The 7,606-nt window shown below is 41.5% G+C and overlaps 1 long non-coding RNA gene across 1 annotated transcript; it reads left to right on the top strand.

Annotated features, from left to right (window-relative positions):
* Positions 1–2,833: 2,833 nt before the first annotated feature.
* Positions 2,834–7,354, top strand: LOC129655044 (uncharacterized). The gene is made up of 3 exons (XR_008715724.1): positions 2,834–2,967; positions 3,296–3,526; positions 6,901–7,354. It is a non-coding gene; the product is annotated as an uncharacterized LOC129655044 (long non-coding RNA).
* The last annotated feature ends 252 nt before the right edge of the window (positions 7,355–7,606 follow it).

Raw genomic sequence — 7,606 nt, 5'->3', positions numbered from 1 at the left:
ATGAACAAGAAAGCCTGAATGACAGAACACCTATTTACAAATTGTTTACTTAATATTTTAAGCCCACTGTTGAGATCTACTGCTCAGGGAAAAAGATTTATTTCAAAATATTACTGCTCAGGGATCATGTACCTTGCCATCCAAGAGTTCTGATGAAGATGTACACAATTAAGGTTATTTTCATGCCTGCTAACACAATATCCATTCTGCAGTCCATGGATTGAGGAGTAATTTTCAACTTTCAAGTCTTATTATTTCAGAAATACAATTCATAGGGCTATAGCTGCCAGATATAGTGAACCTTCTGATGGTGTCAGGAAAAATAAGTTGAAAATATCCTGAAAGCTATTCACATTGTAAATACAATTAAGAACACTTGTGAGTCACTGGAAGCGAGCAAACTATCAATGTTTACAGGAATTTAGAAGAAGTTTATTTCAATCCTCGGGAAATACTTTTAGGGATTCAAGACTTCAGTGGAAAAAGTAAGTACAACTGTGGTGGAAATAGCAAGAGAACTGGAATTACAAGTGGAGCCTGAAGATGTGACTGAATTGTTGCAATCTCATGATAAAACTTAAATGGAGGAGGAGTTGCTTCTCATGAGCAAAGAAGGTGGTGTATTGAAATGGAGTCTAGGTGAAGATGCTGTGAAGACTGTTTAAAGGACAACAAAGTATTTAAAATATTACATACACTAAACAGATAAAGCAGTGACAGGTTTGAGAGGATTGATCCCAGTTTTGAAAGATGTCCTATTGTGGGTAAAACACTATCAACCAGCATTGCATGCTACAGGTATATTACTGGTGAAGAGCCAACTGATGTGGCAAGTTGTATTGTTGTCTTACTGAAGAAACTGCCAGTCACCTCAACATTTATTAAACATGAATAAGTTTTGTGAAGTGTTCTACTCGGGGCAGGAATAAAATACATATGCATAGATTAGCTATGAAATATGGACTGTACAATTTCTGTTATTCCTCATACACATGAAATGCCCTTACATTTGCTTTTAAACTGGTATTGAACAAAATAAATATGAACAGTAAAATTCATGTTAATAATTAAAATTTTAATTTTCTTTACTTAGAACTATGTTAATTAGCAACACAATAATGTGATAAGTTGAGACACAAAAAGAAAAGGAAACACAATAAATTAATAACTTCAATATAGATTTTTCCCTCTTTTTTAAACACATCCTTTCCCCCAACCTCCCTGCACAGAAATGATGTAGCTGGCCCTGATTGAAGACAAAGTTACATAGTTAAAGAATGCAATGAAGTCTAGGATATAAAGACTGTTTGGGTAGTCTCATGTCTCAGAAAAACTAGAGATCCAATTTTAATTAAGAAATAGCATTCATTTGCTGTCTACCACTTCCATCAATCCCTGGTGGCACCTGGCTGGTGAAGAATTAGCCGGTGCACATGTGCAGGCGGTGGGATTCAGTGTCCTCAGAACACTTTGTCCCCAGGGCCCTGTGTGTGTGTGTGTTGATGGGGGTGGAAGGGTGTGCCTGGCAGGGTGCACTAACTCCTGGCACCAGCATCTGCCTCTCCTGATGCTGTGAGGCAGCTTTCAAGGAGCCTGGTGCAGGTTGTATAGGGGGCAAGACAGCTTTGCTCAGGTAAAACAGGATGGCCGGGGTAGGTGCTCACCTCTAGCGGCTCAAACTGGACCCCAGTCTGGTAAAAAGTATGCTGAACCCAACGTCCTGCAGCTCAGAGTTGAACAGACTGTGACCCCTGCCCTCGGAGGTCTACAGCCCTGGGAACCAGCCCCTTCCATCTCCCTCCACAGTCCATCTAGTGTCATCTGCCAGTCACTGGACAATGAATTCTAGAGGTAGGAACCTGTTCGTATAAAGTGGAAGACGAAGGGAAGGAAATCTGCCCAGTGACCCTGAAGTGACTCTGCTGAAGCCATTAAACACAGAAAGTCTGGAAGGAGCACCTGTCTATTGCAGAGATTACCCCTTCTGGTTGTGCAGTGCAGTGGTAAGGATAGCATCTGAATGAAACTGCAGGAAAAACATCCAGTTTACATGGCTAGCCCCACATGGGGTGGGGCATACACCTTGGATCAAGGCCTAGAAGTAGAAGGACAGGCCAGGGCCCTCTTCCTGAGGCCAGAGGGCAGTTCTGAGGATTCCATCACTTCCCACAACTGGAGTAACATCACAAATGCAGCCAGATGTCTGCCACCCAATCGTGGCCTTGAGGGCCAGGGTACAAATACGCTGGGCAGGCACCATCTGACCATCAGGTTCTCTCTTCCCTTGCATTCACGATAGCCCCAAGCTAGGTTATGCACCCCCATCCAGTCACCAGACAAGTCCCCGGGGTCCATTCACATTAGTCATCATCAAACCCTCAAGGACTACCAGCAGCCCCTGCACACCAGCTGCCATTTTCACTGACTTGTGACCTCATCTCGGCTCCCCACCCTGTCACAGCCCCTCCATGTTCAGGGCCCCTTACTGCCCCTCCCCCACTCTCAAGTCCCATTTCATTTATCTGAAGCCTCCTGTTTTGGATGGTCTCAAGCCAGGTGGCACTGCCCGCTCTGCCTTACCTTTGAGGCCCCTACAGCTGCCCCAACTTAGGGCTCATCACCTGTCTGCAGCCCAAAGCTCTCAGCCAGACAAGCGTTTCCTGTACCATGCACAGAAAGCCAAGTGGCCAACAACTGAAAACACTTTATTTTTACAAAACCAGCATATAGAGTAGGGGGAAGTGTACAGGGACGTGCAAAAAGGAGTAGGGAGATGGGAGCAGAGGCCTGGACTTACCTGGAGCCACCTCCAGGTCACTGCTGTTGGGCCAGGGCGGAGAGAGTGTGCGCTGGGCAGCACCTCACGCTGAGCCGTGGAGGAGGAGCAGCCTGCGCCAGTGCTGGAGTCCACGCCCTAATTCATGCTGGGAGCCGGCAGGTACCTGCACCAACACCCCACCACCATCTGTAGGTGGCTGTCTGCAAAGACACCCAGGAAGGAAGGAGGGAGGGAGGGATATATTTTTAGAGTAGATCTTTGATACAGAGCTAGACCTGTGGGGCTCCTGGGCATAAAAACCTTCCTGTGATCCCCATTTCTTTGATTATAGAAAACAGGCTTTTTTCAGCCTCCTTGACCTCCTATAAGTTCCAACCAGCAGGTTCAAGCAGTTGTTAATTAGGGAACGGAGGGGATGATAGAGGAGAGAATGAGAGTCTAGAGAAACAACAGTGTAGCCTGGGGCAAGGTCCTGGATTCTCATCAAGGAAACTATATCTTTGAGCTGTTTTGCAGATACTAAAGCTCCCAGTCTCCTGGAGAAGGCAATGGCACCCCCACTCCAGTACTCTTGCCTGGAAAATCCCATGGACGGAGGAGGCTGGTAGGCTGCAGTCCATGAGTTCGCTAAGAGTCGGACAAGACTGAGCGACTTCACTTTCACTTTTCACTTTCATTCATTGGAGAAGGAAATGACAAGCCACTCCGGTGTTCTTGCTTGGAGAATCCCAGGGATGGTGGAGCCTGGTAGGAGGCCGTCTATGGGGGGGGGGGGGTCACACAGAGTTGGACACAACTGAATCAACTTAGCAGCAAAGCTCCCACCAGGTGAGAGAAGTTAATGGTTTAGATATGCTGCCCACAAGGCGTGGAGATAACAGACCAGCTGGAACCAGAAAGTTGATAATGCTGACTCCCACTTACCTCACCACCACCAAGTCAGAAAAATGTCCAGGAGCTGATCATGCCCTCTTTGAACCATTAATATAAAACTTCTCACTACCTCTCTATGTTGGGACACACAATTTTGAGGGCACTAGTCTATTGTGGCCCCCTTTGCCTGGCAAAGCAACCAAGCTATTGTTTTCTGCTTCAGCCAAAAACTCTGTTTCCAAGATTTAATTCAGTGTCGGATACTGAAGCCAAATTCAGCTTCAATCTTTAAAGAGCAGTCAGTTCAGTTCAGTCGCACAGTTGTGTCCAACTCTTTGTGACCCCATGGGCTGCAGTACCCCAGGCTTCCCTGTCCATCACCAACGCCCAGAGCTTACTCAAACTCATGTCCATTGAGTCGGTGATGTTATCCAACCATCTCATCCTCTGTCAGATTCATTCTAAAAAGTCATGTGCTCTCCATGAGATTTCTCTCATAATTTTCCCTGAAAATAGAATATTAAAGTTTAGTAATTGGACAGATGAAATAGTGATTCCCTCAGTTTTTAGAATGTTTATCACAATGCTACCATGCTAATATACACTGTTTCCTCTTCCAGTGGAAGCAGGCTATTGTAAATCCACAGATAAGTGGAATGCATAAAGAATAGTTGGACTTCCACACACATTGTGCTATGAGTGCAGTTTTGTTTATAGACTGTATAAATAGAGAATCTCAGCTGCATCATTGGAACTAAATGCTAAAGACTTTTTCTATCCCACTTCCTCCATTCAGGCAAGTATTAGAGTCACCCTAAATCAAGTGTCACACTTCCTTTCAACTTTTTTTTCTTAAAAATCAGTTTTCACACATACAAAAATTCCCAGAAATTCACTGGGATTTATGCTCAGGTGCTGTTTTCCAGGTGTTTCTGTTTTTAAACAATTGAGGTTGGTCTCAACTGAAAAAAGAAAAGAAAGAAATGCATACAGGAAATGGCAAGCAAAATGTTCAAAGAAATGAGTGTCTTATACAAGTATTAACATATACGCACATGTATTAGGTGATAAAATTTCATATTTATTGAATACAGAATTTTTATCTTCTTTATATTATAGTGTCATTTAAATTATTCTTTTAGCCTAATATCATAAGAGACATTCCAATTCCCAAAGCTTTGACATCTGTGCTCTTTGCAAACCTTTGCCCAATGTTTTTATTAACTCAATTTAATAGAACCTTTTCTATGGTGACCTTAAGAATTTAATAACTCCTCAATGCAAGGACAAGACCACCTGCAGGCTCCACTGGGATTAAACCGTGGTAGTTCAATATGTCTGCTGGAACACACTGAAGACAGAAAGGAGTGGGGGAAGCAGCCACACAAATCAGTCACTTCCCTCTAACCAACAAGTACTGCTACTATTCATGATGGTCAGTCCCAGACACATGTAGAAAATGTCTCCGGTTGCTAAGGCAATACGCAGCTCACTTGCAGCTCTTAACTAATATTAATCTAACTTTGATTGTGTCAGATAGGCTAGGATCTTCAATTCCAAAGTGTCTCTCTTCCTGACAGACACTGTGCATACCTTATAGATACGATCAATATGTTATTAGTCAACAACCTGACGCTAGCCCATGAATTAATCCCTTTCTGTCAACCTGGCAGTTTCTAGTCTTTTGTAACCTCATCTTCTCAGTATGGGTGGGACCCAGCTTAATCCAATTAAGATAAAATTAAACTTTTTTTCTTGTAGTAATCTCCATCTATGTTAATTCAAATCTCTGAGGACAGCTGCTCCAAGCAAATAATTTTATGCTTGACCTTTTATGTGCAACATTAATGGAGCTTTCAGATGTATGCACAGGACATCAATAAGCTGTCTCTATTGTCACCCTCCCTTAACATCCTAGTAGTGCTGGAAAAAAATTCAGCTGAACACTGAGGATTGCTAAATGACAGTGATATATTTATTGGGGTTGAAATAGGGACTCTGTCCCGTTAGTTTTGTGTTTAGTATACATGGGACCTTTGTGTTTTTGAAAAGTAAATTAATAATAAGTGGTGATCGTACTGTGGGCAGTATTGTGGTTTGAAGAGCAAAAATGTAATATGCAAAACCAATCATTTATTTTCCTGGTCCTTATGTGACACTATCTGCTAAGAAATAAAGCCCTAATTGGAAAGATTAGCTTTTTCTAAATTGAGGCATTAACATTAGGCATTCTATCATTTGACCAATGTAAAGATTATATTAGGATAGTGTCACAAGCTTTATTCTTAAGAACCTAGAAAGCTCAGCTTTGAACCTCAGTGACTGTCATGTTTTAAGGACTGTAGATCTAGTAATCCCCAGGCCAACATTTGAAAGGGGTTTGTCTCCTGGGCAAAATTGTTTCCATTTAATAGCCCTTCCTTCCTCTTCTAGTGCACCCTACTCTCACCCCTTAGCTGACTTTGGTCTCCATCTAACCTCTTTTAAGGCATTTAGGGAAATCTTGCTTTCCTCTCCAAAAGAACTTGTTCTGAGGGAAAGATAAATGACAAGTCATTTCCACTTCTATGTGAGTTTAAAAAAATACATTGCCTCCTCCAGCTCTGTGAGAATAAGAGTCTTTGACCCTGCTACTGAGAAGTGAAATATTGATAAGGAAGCAATGAAAAGAGTTTTACTTCAACAAACTCTGGATATTAGTTTTTGTTCACAGGTGATTATTGCATAGGAAGCAAAGATTCTAAAAATTGAAAATGGTCAGTGAAGACTAATGAAATAGTCATTCATTTTGCTGTTTCTATCACCTGAAAAATCCATGTGTGTGTGTATATGTGTGTGTGTGTGTGTATATATATATATATATATATATACATCAGTTCAGTTCAGTTGCTCAGTCGTGTCCAACTCTTTGCAACCCATATATACATACACATATATATATATTAATATATATAGCCTATATGTTTAGTAGAAAGTGTTTTGATAAAATAGCAAATATCTATATACTTTGGCTATCTACATTTTTATAAATGACATTTGCTTAAAATGCTTGAAATTCTTTGGGATGTTCAAATATTAAACATTTTCTCATCAGTTCTGGATTATTCTGTCATTTCCCCTGTAAACAGAGAATTCCCCATCCTCTAGCTTTTTCCTTCAAAAATTCCATGTAAGTGTGTTGAGGATTTACAATTTTCCAAGTCCCTTAGTTTATTTTTCACTTTTTTCTATCTCCTTTTTGCCTCTAGACACTCTTCCTGTTCTTTTGCTATGTGTAGAGGATCTCTACAAGAAAATGCATCCTGTGCTGGAGCTCAGAGGCCCCAGGTTCAGTCTCTGTGGGGGCCAGAGGGTAGTGCTATACTCAGGGAAGCAGGTCCAGGCCACTTGCTGCCCTCCCAGCTACCCCACACATGGAAACTTTTTCACGGCATTTTATTTCTCATATTTTATCTTTAAAACAGCTACTTTGTTTCTTAAAACAGGGTAAACACACTTATTTCATGTCTTATGTCCAGTAAACTGCAATATCTTAATTTTGTGTGTATTTGCTGCCTACTATTTCTGCTGGCTAACTCTCATAGTTTTTTGCTTCCTTGTGTGCTTTGTGATTTTAGAGCTCATGGGACTGTGAGATTTACGTCTTGATTGCTGTAGGAAGGAATGAATATTTAATAAAGAGTTATTTATGTTCCTCCAGAAATAAATTTGTGTTTCACCAGGTTTCAACCACAAATTCAAATGAGAGTCATAAAATTATGAATCACCAGCAAAAACTTTCCCCCTTCCTCGAAGGGCCAGTTAAGATACATTTTTTGTTCCTCTGTTATGTATGTCCAGTGTACTTCTACTTCATATTTAAGAAGAGAATGTAACATGTAGGTTCCAGCTAAATGTAAATTGTTTCTTATTCGATTCCCCACAAATCTGCCTACCACAAGACTTAACCTCCTG

The sequence above is a fragment of the Bubalus kerabau genome, chromosome 6 (assembly GCF_029407905.1).
Source record: "Bubalus kerabau isolate K-KA32 ecotype Philippines breed swamp buffalo chromosome 6, PCC_UOA_SB_1v2, whole genome shotgun sequence".
NCBI lineage: Eukaryota > Metazoa > Chordata > Mammalia > Artiodactyla > Bovidae > Bubalus > Bubalus kerabau.
The sequence above is the reverse complement of the archived record's forward strand: the minus strand, read 5'-3'. Positions and strand labels throughout refer to the sequence as shown.